This window comes from Spinacia oleracea, chromosome 5, assembly GCF_020520425.1.
Source record: "Spinacia oleracea cultivar Varoflay chromosome 5, BTI_SOV_V1, whole genome shotgun sequence".
NCBI classification, from domain to species: Eukaryota; Viridiplantae; Streptophyta; class Magnoliopsida; order Caryophyllales; family Amaranthaceae; genus Spinacia; species Spinacia oleracea.
This window is the reverse complement of record NC_079491.1, coordinates 8,335,154-8,356,207: the sequence shown is the minus strand read 5'-3', so window position 1 is coordinate 8,356,207 and position 21,054 is coordinate 8,335,154. Positions and strand designations below refer to the sequence as shown.

The 21,054-nt window shown below is 34.2% G+C and overlaps 1 long non-coding RNA gene across 1 annotated transcript; it reads left to right on the top strand.

Moving 5' to 3' along the window:
• The first annotated feature begins 3,495 nt into the window (after positions 1 to 3,495).
• Positions 3,496 to 4,452, top strand: LOC130460654 (uncharacterized). Its single transcript, XR_008920581.1, has 2 exons — positions 3,496 to 3,609; positions 4,303 to 4,452. It is a non-coding gene; the product is annotated as an uncharacterized lncRNA (long non-coding RNA).
• The last annotated feature ends 16,602 nt before the right edge of the window (positions 4,453 to 21,054 follow it).

Sequence of the window (21,054 nt, the reverse complement as noted above, 5' to 3'; positions counted from 1 at the left end):
ACGAGGAGCACCTGAGAAAAGTGTTAGATATGTTGATTGAAAACCAGTTATATGCTAAGTTGTCGAAATGTGAATTCTGGCTTAAGGAAATATCATTTTTAGGACATATTATCTCTGAGAAAGGTGTATCTGTTGATCCCGAGAAAATAAAAGCAATTGTGGAATGGTCTAGACCAACTAATGTACCAGAAGTACGGAGTTTTATGGGTTTAGCTGGATACTATCGAAGATTCGTTCAAGATTTTTCTAAGGTTGCCTTGCCCATAACCCGATTAGTTAGAAAGAATACCAAATTTGTGTGGAATGATGATTGTGAATGTGCATTTCAAGAACTTAAGAAACGTCTTACCACTGCCCCTATTCTTACCCTTCCATCTGGAACTGACGGATTTGTAATCTATAGTGATGCTTCTAAAAATGGGTTAGGATGTGTCTTAATGCAAAACGGAAAAGTTATAGCTTATGCCTCACGCCAACTCAAAGTTCATGAACAAAATTACCCTACCCATGACCTCGAACTTGCAGCTGTTGTTTTCGCCCTTAAGATTTGGAGACATTATTTGTATGGAGTTTCGTGTCAAATTTTCACCGACCATAAGAGTCTTAAGTACATTTTCACCCAAAAAGAACTCAACATGAGACAACGTAGGTGGTTAGAACTTCTTAAAGATTATGACCTTGATATTCAATACCATCCCGGAAAGGCTAACGTTGTTGCGGATGCATTAAGTCGAAAGTCTCACTTAAATTCTATCCTAACTTTCTCCCGAGTCAACCAAGATGATCTACAAAAGATGGAAATTGAGTTTATCAAAGGAGATGCTTGCTTGAATGTGTTGGTAATGAAACCAACTTTGATTGATGAGATTAAGGAAGCGCAATGTAAGGACTTGCAATTAGAAAGAATAAGGAGTGAAGTGGAAAACGGGAAGTCACCTGGTTTTGTCATTCAAGAAGATGGCACGTTAAGGTTTCAGGGAAGATTATGTGTGCCTAATGATGAGAAGTTGAAAAAGAGAATTTTAGAAGAAGCTCATAGTTCACCATACTCGATTCACCCTGGAGGAAATAAGATGTATAAGGATTTAAGGCAAGTGTATTGGTGGAGCAACATGAAGCAAGAAGTGGCAGAATATGTGGCTAAATGTTTGACGTGTCAGAGAATCAAGATCGAGCATCAAAGACCAGCAGGTTTGTTGCAACCTCTGGATGTGCCAGAATGGAAATGGGATTCAGTTTCAATGGATTTTATCATAGGTTTACCAAGATCAACCAAGGGAATGAATGCTATTTGGGTTATTGTTGATCGATTAACGAAGTCAGCACATTTCTTAGCAATGAAGAGTAATTCGAGTTTAGATCAACTGGCCGAGCTATATGTGAACACTATTGTGCGATTGCATGGAGTGCCTAGTTCGATTGTTTCTGATCGTGACACGAGGTATCAATCAACCTACTGGAAAGAATTGCAGAAAGCCCTTGGGACGAAACTTAACTTTAGTACCGCATTTCACCCAACGACTGATGGACAAACAGAACGTACCAATCAAATTGTCGAGGATATGTTGAGAGCATGTATTTTGGATTTTCAAGGAACCTGGGAGAAGTTTCTACCTATGGTTGAATTTTCGTACAACAACAGTTATCAGGCCACCATTGGTATGGCACCTTACGAAGCACTTTATGGAAGGAAATGTCGAACACCATTATGTTGGAGTGATATCGATGAGGCGCGTGTTATAGGACCAGAATTGATTCAAGAAACTACTGACAAGATTCGTTTAATCCAATCAAGAATGATGGCAGCGCAAAGTAGGCAAAAGAGTTATGCAGACCAACGAAGAAGACCTCTAGAGTTTGAGGTTGGAGATCACGTGTTCTTGAAAATTTCGCCAACGAAAGGAATAATGAGATTTGGTCAAACGGGAAAGTTGAGCCCAAGATACATCGGGCCATATGAGATACTAGAAAGAGTAGGTGCAGTAGCATATCGACTAGCTTTACCAACCGACTTGGAAAAGGTGCATAATGTATTCCACGTGTCGATGTTAAGAAAATATGTTCCTGATCCTAGCCATGTGATTACGCACGAACCCTTGCTATTGCGAAACGATTTAACTTACGAGGAGAAGCCAATTGAAATTCTAGAACGAAGAGAGAAACGACTTAGAAGCAAAGTAATTCCAATGGTTAAAGTCTTGTGGGCCAATCACTTGACATCTGAAGCCACATGGGAAGTCGAAGCGCAAATGAGAGCGAAATATCCCCAGTTATTCGTTTAGAAACGATAAGATGTATGAATTCTAATATGCTTTTTGAATGATTATGTTATAATGTTATTCCGCCATGTTTGTCTAGCGAATAGAACGAATAAGTATGAATTGTATGATTTCTAGGAATGGCTAGTTCGACTGAGCTCCAGTTTCGAGGACGAAACTTTTTCTAACGGGGTAAGAATGTAATACCCCGAAATTTTAAAGTCGATTTATTAAAATTAAAAATATTTATTAACTTGATTTCGTTTTAATTAAATTATGAATAATCGAATTTCGTTAATTTTAATCGTTTTTACGATTTATTTTAAACGATAAATTTATAAACTGAAATTATTTATTTTCGTTAACGATAATTTATTTATTTTTAAGGAATTATTTTAATTAAACATTTTATTACAAATTCTGAATTTTTGCCAAATATTGTGAATTTATTATAAAAAAAAAAAAATAAATAAAAAAAATAAAAAAAAATGAAAATGTCAGCTTTATTTTCTTGCTCCCCACGCTCAAACCAGGAAGTCAAAAACTTCCTTCCTTCCCACATTTCAGTCCAAATGCAAATGCTTGGACCCCAAGCACAATTCCTAGCTTGTTCAACACAATTCTCATGTACAAATTCAGAAACTTTAGGTGGAATTTCAACAACAATCAAATTCAACCTCAAACTCACTCCCTTGTTCCCTTTGATTCGGTTCACGAACCACCACCGCAAGCACCACTGCAACCACCAGCCACCACTACTGCCACCACCGTCCAACAACCACCAGAACCACCCTAATCAAGCACAGCCGCCGCCACACCCACCGCAAGCACCACCTCACCTCCCCTGCTCTCTTCGCACTCCCCTGTCCCCTCTCCCTTTTCTCTTCGCAGCACCACCGTCGACACCACACCACAACCGTCATCATCAGAACCAACCTTCGCCGCCACTCTCCCCGGCGAACCGTCCTCCCCTCCGCCCAGAACCACCCACGAAACCGCCCCAATCTCCCCTGTTTTCGCCCCTGTTCGTGCTCTTTTCCCCTTTTCCTCGCCGTTCTGCCGCCACCAAACCACCAGCAACACCATCGCCCGTCGGCGTCGAGTCCCCAGCCACCCTTCCTTTCCCCCTCCTCTTCCCTTCTTCTCGTCCGTCTCCTCTCCCTCCTCCCCTGTCGTGACTCATTCCCAGAAGCAAAAACCAAAACCCAAAAATTTGTGATTTTAAATTTTGGTTTTAATCCTCCTCAAACCCAATTCAGATTGGGCCATAATCCCTTGGGCTTTTGGAAATTGGACTCGGAGCTCAGGACGAACGAACCAACGAAAACCCTTAGCAAATCGCGGAAGTGAGGTAACGGCTATTGCTAGTACCCGCAATTCCCTTATAAATGTGATTATGAAATTACAACGTATGATTGATTTATTAAATGAATGTTTTGACATGTTTTATGAATTGCGGGAAATGAAATATGATTTTATTGAATAATTTATTTTAATATGATTTGATGGAATTATTCCTTATTTTATGATTGATTATAAAATGCTATGATGATTGATTGAATTTCTTATAAAATGTTCTTTATAAGAAACCAGGAAAGAAAGGATGTTTGATCTTATGATCCAAAGGAATTATGTTACTTCAACTGAAGTAAAAAGACTAAAATGTAAAATTAAACGAAACATGATAAATGAAAGTGAAATTCCTAGTCCGTTTGGCAGTATATGTTCACAGGTTACGATTCTCGGTCATGCATGTACCCATGGGGCATCCGCCCATTGAGCCAAGGCTCTCATGTTTTCGGGCCAAGGCCCCATGTTTATGGACAACGGTCCATCGTGGAAGACGTTCCACCATGTCATACTTGCCACGACTAGCATGTGCACCCTAAAGTTGAAAATGAATTAAATAAAGGACTTTATAAAATGTTTCACATTATTCTATTCTCCCTGTGTTATTAAATAAAATGAATTGAAATGAATTTACGTTGCTAGAATAGTTCGTTACTGAGTCTTCGGCTCACCGTTATTTTGTTTTCTGTTTTAGGTACCGCTGGGAACGATGGGAACGAGTAGTGGCGAGGATTTCACTTCAATAATATTCACTTAGTTTATGCTTAATGTTTTAATAGTTTAATTAAAGACTTGTAGTAAGTTATGCACTTTATTTTGGTAATATTAAAGATTATTATATTAATTTTTGGGATTTAATATCTTATGATTGATGGTTGCCTTGTAATTCCCAAGAGGGAGTTACGGCAGGTAATGCCCTGACCAATTAGGTTAATTCCGCTGCTAATTATGCTTTAATTATTGAATTAGAGGTCGGGGTGTTACACCAGGATCCACCACAAATCCATACAACCATAATCATTAAATTTGTGCTAAATCTAAATCAGCTAAACGTTGGCACAATAAAGGCAAGGACTGCATCAAGAGTGAAACTACATCTAAAGAGAATGAGGCATTCAGTGATATCCCTAACCCAAGCAGCTGCCCTGAACCGTATCCATTCATTGGCCACTTGCATATTTTAGTCATGTTGTGGTATACCGTGAAGGCGTGAAGTAAAAAACACAGGCAATGGTCTCTAATTGTTTACTTCGTCTACAAAAGTTCACAAAATCGATATCTACCGATGCATGCATGTTTTCCTTTCAGATAAAGATCTAACTTAAACGGCAATGACTACTACACAGGTCGTGAGCTCTGGTTCATATTTAGCAAAACTCAACAGATATTTTCAGAAACTATGCTAATTTAAAACACTGAAAATGAAGGAGTGGCTAAACTGAGTTTTACCTTATCTACAAGGGCTCACATGTGCCCATTAAGGTCTCCAGTCGCACACTACAGAGTTTGAGTAGTTAGTCCGATGAATATTTATTATGTATCAGGAATGAAGACACTTTGCCTTCTGTCATGATCCACATTCATGCTTGTTACTGTAGTATTTATATCCAGCTGAAGATGGTACTTTATGCTTGAGATGGATTCTGCAATAGATGAAATTAAGAAAAACTTATTTAAAGAACTAAAAGAGGTAAATAGAGGGGGGGGGGGAAATGCAATAAACCATTCACAATCTGACGAAGTAGCGAACTGTAAGACCTCCTCTTCAGTGGGAGCACATAAGCGTATTTCCCAAGTTCAATGATTTTGGTAACTAATTAAAAACAATTAAATCGAGGGGCCTTCTCTCCTTTAGTCTCTTAGGTAGTTCCATTAGCATATTTCCATGAAAATTAACTTACGTAGCTTTTCCAACTATATGATTTTAGTAGCCAACTACGGGTTCACAATGATGCTTTTGAGGTTTTAGAAGCCGATGGGGGGATTTGGGGATTGGAGACATAAAATTACACATAAAAGCAGGTATAACATACTTAAAATGAGATAAACATATCATCACGGGTTCATAGCTAATTCAAAAACGAGAACTACATTTTGTCATGTCTGCTCACCTTTAGCTATGCGCTCAACAACTTCATAGAGGTCATTTTTCCGGAAACAACAATAAATTCCAGATATTACGTACATGATTTCATCTCTACACATATAAAGAGAATTGGTAATTTTACGCACGACAATTCCAAAGAGGATACCACTTCTTGACTTCAAAAAAGCAGTCGGGCATGATTCAAGTCTAAGATTGCAGAAAAGCATTAATCAGTCTATTAAAGTAAGGTGACAATTCAAAACAAATACCAAAGAAGTCGCTAATGGGTAATGGGCATGATTCAAGTCTAAGATTGCAGAAAAGCAGCCTCATATACGTTGTCCAACAATATATTTATTTAGCTAATACATAGACGTAATGAATTGAACGAATAACGGCTATGCAAGCAAATTTTATATTGACATGCAGGTGATCTATGTAAAACTTAAAGCTTTAGGTTTCAACAATCTTAGACTTGAATCATGCCCATTACCCATTACCTATTACACACATACATAGCATCACATCACACCCTACTTATATAAATACTCCGTACTTATCATGCTTATATTATACCAACTACAAGAGAAAATTAAATAAAACCTGATCTAGATCACCTTATCACGCGACTTGATCAGATTTGATTTAGCTTAAGAAAAGGGATAGTTACCAGAATACGAGCCTTTTTTGCACGCTTCAAAATAAAATGTCGGCCTCTTCCACCATAATAAAAACACTCGTTTTGAGATAAATACTGGTGTAGTGAGGGTACGGGCGAGACATTACACGATTTACACCATCAGCACCCATATACAGCTCGACTTGCCAGTGTAAGCAGCAGTATGGCCTGTTTGCAGGCGAAAATGTCTCTGAAAATACAAATTTCCTATCACGAGAAACAAAACAAAGAAACCCTTATTACTCGTATGCTTTAGTAATTACCAGCAGGTGTTATTTTGTTCGTTTAATTACTTTATTACAAAATTAAGATTGCTGGAATTCATGTGTTAACTAGCATAACAAAATAAGAATGCAGCATAATCGTATTTTCGAGTTGATAAATAAGGGTAATGTACTCATGTTACCTTCATAGAGTAAACATATCCACTTAGCTTTCTGATGTTAGGTACGCCACCAAGGCGCTTGACAAAATTGCAACCAGAGAGTTCCACAAAATGCTCCTGAGTACAACACTTCTAGGCATAAATCTTTAAATAAAAAGAGATAGAAAGAGATAGAAACTACATTCAGCAGTGGGGTATCCACAAAATGTTCATATAAAAAGATATAGAAACTACATTCAGCAGTGGGGTATCTTCTAGGCATAAATCTTTGAATACAACTTCTAGGTGCAAGTACTTAAGATTAGGAGCATTGATGTTCAAGTCCAAACCATCATAGTATGAAAATGTTAAACTCTTAAACACGGAACAGCTAGAAAATAGGCTTTCAATTATTTCAAGTGTCAGCAAAATTTGATCGAGTGTCAAGGTGCGCAAGCACATAAAAACCTTATAAAGCTAGGCGGAATCCGGAGGATGCTAAAAACTCAATAACATGAAATGCTAAAAGTACTGTAAGTTTTTTTTTTCCTCAACCCTACCGAAACTCCAATGCGAATTGAGGCAGTCACCAAAAATATGAATGGAGAAATAATAAAGGCCAGGCAAAGATGGGTTCTCTAAAATTCAATAATAAAATGTAATCCAATATCATTGGAGCAATTCCCCATTGCCCAAAGAGGTGGCTCAATCAGAGAGGATAGCTTATATGCACTGATAATATCTCAGAAATCATACTTTCAAAAAAAATTCAAGAATTACAACAATTCCTCAAGACCACACCCTGTTCTCAACATCCACCCCCAACTACAACTTCAGGGTTTACTTTAGGATCATTTTTCTGTCCTTCCCCCTAAACAATCTCTTTGTATCAACAGTTCAGCACCATCAATTAAGTTCATCTTGTAGCTTAGTATTTCATATAAAAGCTCTTAAGCAATAAGGTTAGCAGGATATCGAAAATTTGTACTTGTACACCATATCAGATTCTCTGCCATTTATTCAGTTGATAAAGAAATTATCATAACCCACCTATAAACCCGATTTTCATTTTCCAAAGCTCATTCGAAAGCCTCCAAATTCAAGTAACTCATAAGTTCATTTTACATGCCAAAATAACTCTAAATTCTAACATTGTGATTTTAACAATGAAATTTTGTTCCAGTCGATTGATCGCATCTGCAACCTTAGCTAAGTATATCATCAGTAACAAAACTAAGAATTAAGATTTCCCTATTGTGGTATCTTAAAGTTTTTACGCAGCTATATTTATCATACACCACCTACAAACTCAAATTTCATTCTTCAAACAAAAATCTCCAAGCAAAAGCCTCCAGATTCGAGATTCTCCAAGCAAAACCCAATTAAAATCTTCTGACATATTTTCACATTCTACAAATGTATTTGTGACTCCATAATTGATTGAATAATACCCAAATTAGGAGTATGAATCAAGATAGATTAAATGCAACATACAAGGAGTTAAATAACGAAGTAAAAAATAAATAGCAAATTAGGGGGAAAAACTATTAAAGTCTAGGTGAATAAATTGAAGTAAAAACGTACTGAAGATGAAACGGGTTAATCAACAACTTAATCAAATCCCTGAGCTCGCTTAATTTTCCACATCTTAAAACAACAGCCAATCAATTCTATATAATGAGTGATTTATTAGCTCAATTAATTACCAACCCACTAACCATTTCAATCAATTCAATATACCCAAATTTACCAATTGAATAATGAATACAATAAAAAATCACAACTACAATTACACACATCTACACTATTAAATTCGAAAACGTTTGTCTATGCCAACTCAAATACCCAATCAAACAAAACCCTAGCTTCAAAAATGATATCATAAACCCTAAAAAACGCAATCAGCAGAGGAGAAAGGGAGAGAGTCAAGAAACGTAATCACCTTGGCTTGGGCAGAGTGAGGGTTTTTTCGTGTAATTTATCCTACTGAACTTGAAGAAACTTGAAGCTCCGTTGCTTTCACCGCCTCATCAACCAATCAAAAGATCTAGAAGTAGAAACCCTACAAAATGCAATCGAGATCAAATTCAAGATCAACAGATCCACAATCAGATTGCAAAACACAACATTAACCTTAAAACACCAAGAAATTTCTGAAAATGAGAAAAACAACTACAATTACGAAGAACAAAAAGAGGAAATCGAAGAAAAAACTGGTAAATCTTCTAAAACAATTGAAAATGATAACAATTTCAGATCTGAAGAGCTTACCATTCAAAGGCAGAGAATCTTTGCGATAGTTGAATTAAACCCTAATTTCTCAATCTAATAGATCCAACCTCCCTTCATTCGTGAATTGTGTGGTCGAAAAAATTTGAGTAGGAGATGGGGGATGAGATTATACCAAGAAGAGAATCAGGAGGAAAGAGAAAGGGGAAGCTCGAGCAAGCAAAAGGAAGAGGAAGAAAGACCTAGGTCAGGGCTAAATGTAAAGAGATGCAACCACGTGTCTACATCTGAGAAAGAGGACAAAAACGAAAATTTGGAAGAAATTGAAGGGCATTTTAGATACTTCACTATTGCATGAATAGTCAAATGCAACTCCTTGCTTGTAGGATATACTAGACAATCTTGCCTTATACAGTTATACTATTCCGAAGTGAGACTTGGATTAATATCCTAACATGTCCTTTAGACACGTGGGGTTTATATTGGACAAAGATGATATGATGATGGACTACTGGGTCGACCACAACCCAAACTTTCTAAAATGTAATCATTATAGACAGGAAGTTTATTATTTTTGGATCCACCATGGATGCTTTTCCTTCCCTTGACTCCTTCTTCTGTCTATCCTCATATGGGGCACACCATTTTATATTCCTCCACCGCTCCACCAGCCAGTACAGTGTTTTTTCCGGCGAATGAATTCTTATTTATATTCACTATCTCTTAATTAAATCCAGTTTATAATAAATATTGTAATATTGATATAAAATTACGTTAAAATGTTTAAAATTTACCCTGATATAATATTTTTTAATTGTTAATTTTTTTCAAAAACACTCTCATGATAATGTACATAGGTAACTCTATAACCTTTTAAAAAGCCTATGCATAAATATTAATTTATAATATAAAAGGTTAATCATTTAAAATTTACCTAAAAATGGATAAAATTTACCCCGGTAACATTAAATTTATACAACGAGTACATGTAAGATGTTTTGTAACTTATGCCTACACCCTAAACCCTTAAACATAATAAGCATCTATCATTTAGGCTCTGTTCTGTTCGACTTATTTTGACTTATTTTAGATAAAATAAGTTTAGTTAAGTTCAGATCAATTCAGATAATATAAGTTCAGCAAAAATAAGTTTTTTTTTCCAGACATTTTCACACACAAATAAGTTTATTTCAGACAAAATAAGTCTTTTTTCCAGATATATTCAATTAAGTTCGGATAATATAAGTCCAGTCAAAATAAATCCAATAAAATGGAGCTTTAAAATAGAAAAAAAAAGTACCAATCAATTAATCTCATACAAGTACTAAGTTACATAGTGTAATATTATAAACCCACCTCATGCATACTAAGTATAAGTTTAATAGAGTTCCATCCTAAAATCATTTGCGCATTATTACAACGTTGTGGGGGTGAGATTTAACTGTTTAACGTACTGTTCATTAGCTAAGCTAATCTACCTTAGGTGAGGGTGGATGTATAACTAATCAACAAAATATTCTTTTGTGAAACAAATATTCCTTCGTGGGATCTTTGATGGGAACCCCTGCAAAAGAGAAAAGCAAAATTTTCACAGCTAGATCATCAGATGAAAATATATTGCACATTTTTGCCATGTGATATGATCAGGTTTTTTCAGGATTCCATAAGGAAGGGAGGAGACAATAATTATCAAAAGTTTAACTTTAATTTTATCCTAATTATTCTTTTTAGTGATGCCCAAAAAAATTGGGTTACTTTCTAGATCATCTTTAGGCTTTGGACTTTGTTTTTATGTATTAAAAATTTGGATCTATAAGTAATGTGAATTGATCAACTTTTCTTTATCTTTTTGCCCACTTTGTGGTCTTACCACTAAAATAGACTTTTGGCAAACTAATTAATAATAAAGTTATAAAATAAAAGGCTAGAATTTTATGTGAGTGAACTTTATTAATTAGAGTCAAACTAACTAAAATGTCATATTAAGTTTGGTTATTTTTTTCAAACCCACTTATTTACCAAATTACAAATTTCAATTTAATTTCCAATGCCCCTATGATGGGAATACGTGACCAACCTTTTTTTAGAGCCAGACAGTTTCAAACGGGAAAATTAAGAATTTATATGAGGTTCGATTCATATAGGTTTTTGAATACTTAAACCTTTAACCAAATTAGCTAATTGACCATCCACATGACGTATTCATGGTGTGTTCTATTTATCGGATAGAGCTTGAACTTAACTGAATTGAATTTATTGGACCTAATTAAACTTGGTTGATCTGAAAGACCTAATTGTAATTTGTTGATATCAATAAGACTTGATTACAAGAGAGTAAACTGAAGAGCTAGAATAACTTATTGAAGTGCATAATAAGACGAGATTGCAACCTATCTGAACTTACTGGACCTTAAACTTTTATTTTTTTAAGGTGAAAAAAACGCACCATCAAAAAAGATTACTAAGTACATGCAACCCTTATTACGAGTTTTAACGAGCAATTTGTACATGCAACCCTACTTAGGTAAGAGGTAACCATAAAAATGTACAAGTATTTAAAAAGGATGGATCTATGATTTTATCATAAATTCTTTATCTAAAACAACACTTCGTTATGTCTTTATTTATCAACAATGGACGATTGACAGGATTGTCGACAACTAGGTAGGTTTTTCCGCAGGTGTGTTATCTATAAGGTTAATCGAGAACAGGTGCAGGAGGCGCATAATCGAGCAAGGAATGCAATTCAAGAAGGATTTTCTCATGCTACTTTACTTTTTCTAGAGAGCTTGATTAGTTTGGTTTTAGTTTTATTTTTTCTTTCTTGTACTTTTCATGAATGTCATAAAAAATAAAAAAAAAATAAAAAAAATGTGCCATAAGAAAATCGACTTACCCTTACCTTGAAGTTTGAATATTTGAGGACAACCAACTCTTAAATTTCCATGATGATTAACCATAAGGTATCATAAAGTAACCACTGAAAAATTTATCGATTTTCCATTTTCCCCTGACCTAATCGTACATGTAAACAAGTATAATAATCTCAAATACGACCTAATTAAGGAGTAAAAAGTTAAAGATATAATAGCTTAATCATGCTTTAGAAAGTCGAGGTCACGCACACAAATACGTAAGCAGTCAAACAAATGTTGTTGAAAAATATGCTCTTGTCTTGGAGTAACCACACTTTATTATGTGTAATAAAATAGTCCTATGGGTAACCAAGTGATATAGCGTTTATTTCCAAACCCTAAAAATTAAATATGGGTCCGTTTTACGAACCGATAGTCTATCTTATGTACTCACTACTCACGTAGTAATCCACAAACATCCTTCATTTGCTACGGAAATATTAGCTTCCATGACTTCTATCGAATGAGCACATCATTTTGCAAGTCCAAATTCATGTTCTTTTTAATTATTTCATCTTACTGCATAATGCGCGCTTTGTTCTCTTTACCTTATTCTGTTGATTTCTTTTTCTTTTTTCTTAAATTTTAACTAGAAAAAATCAGATTAGACCAGAAAATAAGACAATATCAGACCAAGCTAGAAAAAGTTTTTTTTAAAAAAAAACACTAACATAAAACTTTTAAACAATACTGAACAAGAAAAAGTAAAAAACACTCGCAAAAACATGCAAACTAGATCATACCAGAAGAATTCAGACCAGACCACACCGATCCAAATAAAGAGAACAGAGCCTAAGTCATATTTGACATTCTTGATTACGTTTTTTCGAGATCTCCATGGACTCCAATATTGATAGAGTATAAAGCTAAGCTTGTGGCTTCAACCATCATCTAAAGCTTTTGGTTGAGTTGGTCCTTTGACATGGTATTAGAGCCAGCGTGATGCAAAGATCACGGGTTCAAATCTCATCCACCCCTCATTTTAAATCTCAACCAAAAACTTAAGCTGATGGTTGAAGCCACAAAATTAGTTTTATACTCTATCATCCATCACGTACCAGAACCCTCTTGTTGGTGCATCTTCTACTCACGTGTCAATTCTCTTACTCAATTCTCCCTTATTTCAGTGTTTGTTTGATTGACTTTTAAAAATAAGGAAAGTTGAAATTTCTACAAAAACATGGAAAGTATGTTACCTACTTACCAAGCCCTTCAAGGTCAATCAAACTTCATGTGAATTTCTAAGAATTTAATTTCCTTTGAATAACAACTGTCTACGAAAGTTAATATATCATGTTAACCAAACAGGATTATTAACACACTTCCAAGTTACAAGCTCAACTATTATCACTTATCCTAGATAGACCTTAATTAATGTGTCAATTATCCATAAAAAACATAACTGGAATCCCTGGGAAAAAAAACTGGTTAATCAGAAGGACAACCAAAAAGAAGCTTTATTGGTAAAAATTGATGCCTCTGGTAATTCCAAAATTCTATGATTCCTGTGTTTTGGGTTATTGATAACGGAGTAAAAACAATAAAGCAACCAAAGAGCATCTAAATGATCTACACTCCCAACGCCCCAACAATATTCTAATTAAAGCATGCATATACAGTCACTTACAGCCTTTTCCTTGTATTAATATTCTAAATCCAACTATATATTATTCAGATATTCTACCAAAAAGAATGTTTTCAAACCCTATACCCGCACGGTAGGAATCTAGGATGACCACGAGACTTGGGCCTCAACTAGCCGAGACTTAATTACTTGGATGCTCCATCATTAATTGTCACAATTACGATTAATTTCAAAGACTCCTTGTTATGATGAGAAAAGTAGCAAGTTGTAACAACGTTTAGTTATCGCAATTTCATGTGTTGGAATTTAATTGGTACATATAGGCGTTACGTATGTTATGCGTCATCAGATTATTTTACTATCAATACAATATTTTTACTATGAAAATATGTAAATAAGGTATTCGAGATAAAGAAGGAAACAAATTAGAATACTAAGATTTTCCTAACTTTTTTTTGAAACATGTAAATAGGTTATATAACTTAAATATTTTAGTTTCCAATTTAAATCATGACACGTAAGCATGCCATGTCATCATTGTGACACGGCTTAAAGATTACATGTTCCGACCTTTATCATTTTCGATGACACAATGTGTTTTTTCTTTAAAAACAAATGATAATTTCTGAGTATATACTATGTACCCTCTTATGTCTGCTAATTAAAAGGGTTAGAACCCTAACATATTAAAACTCTAAGTCTCTAACACACTGATTGTAACATATACTAACTCCGTTTCAAAACGGTTAGCTCTTATCTTATAAAGAATAGTTCTTCTTAGCGATTGAAGCTCCTTATGCCTGGTTCCGCTCTCCCCATGTATCTGGAAATAACTTCAAAGTCAAAGAGGGGCTAGCTTATGCCAAGGATTACTTTCCAAAGACGATCGCCAAGAGCTCCCCGGTGACGACAGAGGAACCAACCCGCAGATATTTACACTTACTTTTTGCACGGACTCCGATGCAGATTCCGTGCAATGTTTGACCGTTAATATATCCAATTCTGTACGAAAAAAATTTATAAAAAATTGATATTTATAAAATACATTTCGAGACGAATCTAACAAGATATCTCATGATAATTTTGATATGTATAATAGTGAGAATTTATGATCAAAGTTTTACATTTTTCAAAGCGTAAAGAACTTAATGAAACGGAGGTAAGATACATTAAATAGTACACATGCAAGTACTCTCCGTTCCTAAATAAGTGTCACATTTGGGCTCCGACGCGGTAATTAATAAAATTGTAAAGTGTGTAAGAGTTAATGATTGGGAATGTTTTTTTTGGGGAAAGGATAAAGTAGATAATTGTTTAATTGAGTAAAGTACAAATAAAAGTGGATGTAGGGATTGAAAAGTGGAAAAGTGTAGAATGTGTAAGTAAAAGTAATCATAATTTATAGAAAAGTGGAAAAAGTGTATGGAAAAGTGTGAAAAGTGTATGGAAAACTGGGAAAAATATATGTTCAAAAATAGAAATGTGACACTTATAAGGGAACGCCAAAAAAGAAAATGTGACACTTATTTAGGAACGGAGGGAGTATTATTTATATTCACTAAAATCTTTAGTTAATTACAATAGCCACAAGTCTCTTCTTCAAAATAGTTGGTGTTTTGTAGATAAAACGTCTATATCATCGATCCGGGTATGCCTTACACGGGTTACACCCAATATCCCTATTTGTACTCATTCGATCAGTAGTTCCAGTACATCATCAACTACGTACATCTACTTAGTTCATGTTAATGTGATTTTAGTTATATAAAAAAAAATGGTTGATCAAATATCAATCAATATATAGAAGGAAATAATACATAACCGAATATTATGTACAAAATTAAAAATTGGTTGATCAAATACAAATACCATTTGGAAGGAAGAAAAATCAATTTTTTCACTTTTCCTTCCTCTTCCTACTTCCCATCAATCTTCCCCTATATTCCCTCTTTTCCTTTTCTCTATGAATTTTCTTGTAAGTAACTAAATAAAGGAAAACTAATTTGGAATTATATTTTGGAGAATTTGCAAAGTACCTAAGTTTTTAGTGACTATCCAAATTACTACATAGTTTGTTAAAAGTTTTCAATTACTACCGTACCTCATATTTCGGTCAATTAGTCACTAATCATATTATAATCAACCGTTAATTATACTTTAATTATTTTATTAATTTAGTAAATTAATTTTTTAATTTTTTTCATACATATTTCACAATCAACGGTTAACATACTTTAATTAATACTTTATTTAAATAAAAAAATTATTAAAATATGATTAACGCACTACAAGAATTTGTATCTTTAACGACAACCTAATTACGACGGGTCAAAAATCCCGTCGCAAAAGCCTTTTGCGACGGGGCTAACAACCAAACAATGACAGGAATAACCGTCGCAAAAGTCTTTTACGACGGGTTTACGACGGATTTACGACGGGATTTTCTATTAACGACGACCCCCTTTTATGACGGGTTCGCGACAGGAAATCCCGTCGTTAATCAACGATTATTGGCCTTTTGCGACGGGATTTCCCGTCGTTAATAGTTCAATTTCTTGTAGTGACGGTTAATTATGTTATGATAGTAATTAGTTGGATGAAATATGGGCTAATGTAGTAATTGACAACAATAACTAAACATATAGATAGATTTACAACTTTTAACAAGGTACTCCATCCGTATTTTAAAAAGAGATACACTTTGACCGGCACGTAATTTTAGAAGAGTGAATTGAATTTATTAAAATAAAATGAAAGTGGGGTGGTGGATAAATTATTTATTATAGTAAACAGATGATGTGAGTAAGTATGGGGACCACCAGAAAAAAAAAGAAATATTAATATAATTGGAAGTGGGGACCAAGACATGTCAAAAAAAGAAAGTGTATATCTTTTTAAAATTAGCGCGTCTCATGTGTGACCAGCCACACCATCAACTTGACGGTGTGACGCGCTTATCTAATATGAAGAAAGTTATTGACGGATGCATGTTACTTGACTTTCTATGCTGGTGTTACTCCATTATATTCGTTGTTACTTTTCTTGTTTTTCCGCAGTTTCTTGAATTTCATGTTAGAGGTTGCTTGTATATACTAATATTACTTGATTTTCTATGCTGGTGTTACTTATTCATTGTATTCGTTGTTACTTTTCTTGTTTTATTGCAGTTTCATGTTAGAGGTTCTTCTTATATAGACCGGTGTTACTTGACTTTCTATGATAATGTTACTTATACGTTGTATTCGTTGTTATTTTCTTGTTTTACTACAATTTCTCGAAATTCATGGTCGAGGTTCCTTATATAGACTAGTGTTACTTGACTTTTTATGTTGGTGTTACCTTTTCGTTATTGCAGTTTATTCAATTTTATGTTAGAGGTTTCTTGTATAACTGATTTTACTTGACTTTCTATGCTAGTGTTACTTATACATTGTTTTGCTGTTACTTTTCTTGTTTTATTGCATTTTCTTCAATTTCATGTTAGAGGTTAATTCTTTATATATACTGATGTTACTTTATTTTCTATGCTGATGTTACTTTATATTCTTTGCCGATGTTACTTTATTTTTTGGGCTTTAAACACGTTAGGCTTATTTATAAGTGTGAAGATGCCACACCATCAACTTGATGGTGTCTCTGGTCACATATAAGACTTGAGGTTTTAAAATACGTCCATTTAAGAAAAATATGTCTCTTTTTAAAATACGAAAAGAGTATAAGTAGTAATATATAAAATCACTAAATCATTATACGGGGTAGATAGTAATTTATAATTGAAGGTCACTGAAAATGTTTTATGCCAAATAAGACTTAGCATAAACGAAGGAGTGATAATTAGGGCACATAGATTAAAGAAGAAGGGTGGTGAGTGGGACCCCAGGAAAAAGACACTCTGGGTTGATCATAATTATCCCCAGCATGATGATAAGGAGGAGGAATGTGTGAGAGTCAGAGAAAGAAATGATGATGATAGTGAGTGCACACAAACCCAGCCTCTTGGATTTTTCTTCTTAGCCTCTTTCCTTTCATTTCCTTCCTTTCCTTTTAGGTAAGGAGGAGGAGGAAAGAGAAATTAAATTCTTCATAAAATTATCACCATTATCACAAAATTAAGCAAACCCAAAAAAACCTTCATCATCTCTATCATCATGATGATCTTATTACCCTACACTCTGACTCTTGTTCATCATTACATCCTCACTCTTCTTCTTCTCTTTTTCAACTCTCATCATTTCCTCCACCACTACTACTACTACTACCACCATCATCATCGTCATCGTCGTCTTATATTCTCTCCGTCCTCAAATAATCTTCTTGTTTCTGTATTCTTATTCTTATATCACCCTCCTCGAAAGCACCAACTTCCGTTTTTTCCTCCACCGCCGCCGTCGTCGTCGTCGTCGTCGTTATCATCATCAAGAACACCAACAACAACAACAACATGATGAATATTCTTCCTACTATTTGAAGATGCAACTAAAGAAGAAGAAGTTGAAGAACAAGGGTTTTTCTCTTTTCGATCTTTAGCTCTTTTGAGTTGCTTTATCTTCACATGGGGAATCAAGCATCTTGGTCCGATTGTTTGTTAGCCCTAGCTAAGGGTTTTTAATTAGGTAGATCTATATCTTTTTTTTTTTTAATTACAAGATCTTCATCACAAGTTTTTCTTTTTTGTATTATTATTTTTATTATGTTTGTTTTTATGTTGTGTGGCTTTCAATTAATTGTATTCTCGTGTTTTTTTGTATTAATTTAAAAGAAAAGTTGTTTGATAGATATAAACTTGTTACCTATTTTCATTGATTTTACTCTTGAATTGTATTTTCCATTATGGAATTATTAAGCCTTTTTCGATCTTGATTTAATCTTTTCGTACTCCGTATGTTAATAATTAGTATAGTTTAGTTTAATTAAAATTGTTCTTAATTAAACGATTTAATTATGGGATAATTTTAAGCGGCTTATATAATCCATTTATACTTCATTGAATACATCTTGATGAATAAGTAAATTAAATAAGATATAATCTTTATAAGCTTGTTAGGTCTACAAGTTAGGGTTTGTAACTCACAATTTTGTATTTTTAATTTATCATACGCTATCTTTATTTTACATGATCAATTTCATAATGAACTTGAAAAGCATGCATGATTCAATTCATAAAATCACCTATATTCCTAGATGTAGATGGACTTGCGCCATGTATGATAGACTTTGCAGAAACTCATGTTAAGACTCATAAAAGTAATTTGGGATGGCTAAGTCGGGTAATTTGGAGTGGCTAAGTCGGTTGATTATACATATACGCGACACATTTAATTTGGAGTGGCTAAGTCGGTTGATTACATGTATACGCGACGCATTTAATTATGAATTTATGATGCCTAACTTGCAATGAGTGAGCTGTTTATCATCATGAACATTGAACACAGTACTTTTACTCGTATTATCGATCTTATCATACCCGAAGTTGTTAGGAAAGATTGGATTTAGCTAATTTTCAACCCCTCATCAAAAAGAGCGCTAATTTTCAACCCTGTCATGATTCTACTTGACTTTTTATCGATCGTGACATGAGAATATATGTATATGTAATGAGTGAGTTTGTTCTAGTTGTTTTTTTTTTTTTTTTTTTTTTTTCTGTTATGAATAGTAAGCGAGAAACAAAGAAAAGAAAGCACTCTAAATTGCAATTGTTCTTATTTACCTAATCCCCTAATTAGCAAGAATTATATGCTCATCATATTTTTTTTTTTCCTTTGCTATGAATGAACCACAAAGGAAATACAAGTTACAAATGATGGGTGAAGGGAACGAACATGCGACCTATTATATACAGACTTTCTTAATTAACCTAGATCTAGACATTATCGGTATATGCTCATATTATTATGGATTTATGGTAATAGCAATATTAAGCTAGCTAATAAAGTAATAAGGTTACTTTTGCAAACGATATGCATGCATGGGAATTGGGGGTGCAAGCCAACTTCCTATCTACACCTCTACAAAAGTGTGCATATATAGGAACGAAGTAAGATCTTGTTAAATGCAAGTGTGAATGTTAGCTAGGCGTCCTTTCCTTAAAAAATTATTATATACAGTCGGGTGTACCGTGTACTCAAGGGCATTTCTATGTCCATGGGTGAACCCTCTTACATTTTCTCCTTACATATAAGAGGAAAATGTGAGAGGGTATTTCAATTCCCATCTATATACTTCCTCCGTCTTTTAATACTCGCAACGTTTGTTAGTTTCACGTATGCCAATGCACAACTTTGATCATTTATATCTTAAATTCTCTTTATGCAAAAATTATAAAAAGTTGATATTTTGAAAATACACATTGAGACGAATCTAACAAGATCCCACATGACTATGTTTTATCTTATATAAAAAGCACTAAGAATAGTCAAAGTAGATTATATGAATAGTGGCAAAAGTCCAAACGTTGCGAGTATTAAAAGACGGAGAAAGTATTATTTATACTCCATCACTTTGGCTAGAAAGGTGACTTTATATACAGTACTCGTTAGTTGGTTCTCTTTTTAACCTTAGCATGGTTTTGATAAATTCCCACTTCCCACTTTTTACCACCTCCTAAAAAGGGTATGAGTAAAGTTGGTAAACTGATAAAGATTCCAAAGGTTAAGTCTTTTGAGCAAATTAGGGACGACAATTGCTGCAATTTTGCTTTTATAATCATGGTTGAACACGGTGTTTAAGGCGGTAAATACTGTGTAATAGTATTCCCTATTCCTTTCCTCCTTTCTTTTTTAATAATCTTATTATTAATTAAAAAAGTATAAGTAGATATAGCTAGGACGACAATTTTGGATGGTAGGTTGTTTTCATGCTTGTTTTTCATCAATGCATCACCATCCTCGCTCTAAACTCTTGAAATGCACGCTAAGACCATGTGCATCCTTGACCTTCGGTTAAATGAAAAATAATTTCTCTCTCATCCTTCTCCTTCTTCCACCTCATATTCCACTAACTTGACATATTAATTACTTAAATCTCTCTTTTTGCTTCTACAATCTTGACTCAAGGTCATTAATATCTTTTACCTACTTTTTTACTTTTACATATACTCCACTTTAAATTCACCTTCAAACACAATTATTAATTTTAACAAAAGAATGAAATTAAATTATCATTACATATATAAAAAAAAATGTAACCTATAATCTTAAACACGCATATATAGCACAATGAAGTAAAATTGATACTCCGTACATAACTGGATTGTTATCATGCAAAATGGGAAAAAAAAAAAAAAAAATTAATTACATGCGTGGCAGGTTCACACGAGCCCAAGAACTTGAAATATTTGTTGCATGCATACAGTAATATAATCACGGTACAAATTGCATTAAATATTTGCATGCAAACAACCGATGCAAGTGTAAGTGGAGCTGAAGTCGGTCCCACCTCCAATTTTAATGCACTTGACCTTGGGCCACATACGCGACCCGGGTCAAGTTAATTAAATTTTGACCCTTGTACACTATCAACATTGTAGTCATTTTATCCTATCAATTACCACTCGACCCAAGCTACATGCCAAGGTTGTGTGTGTTCTAAT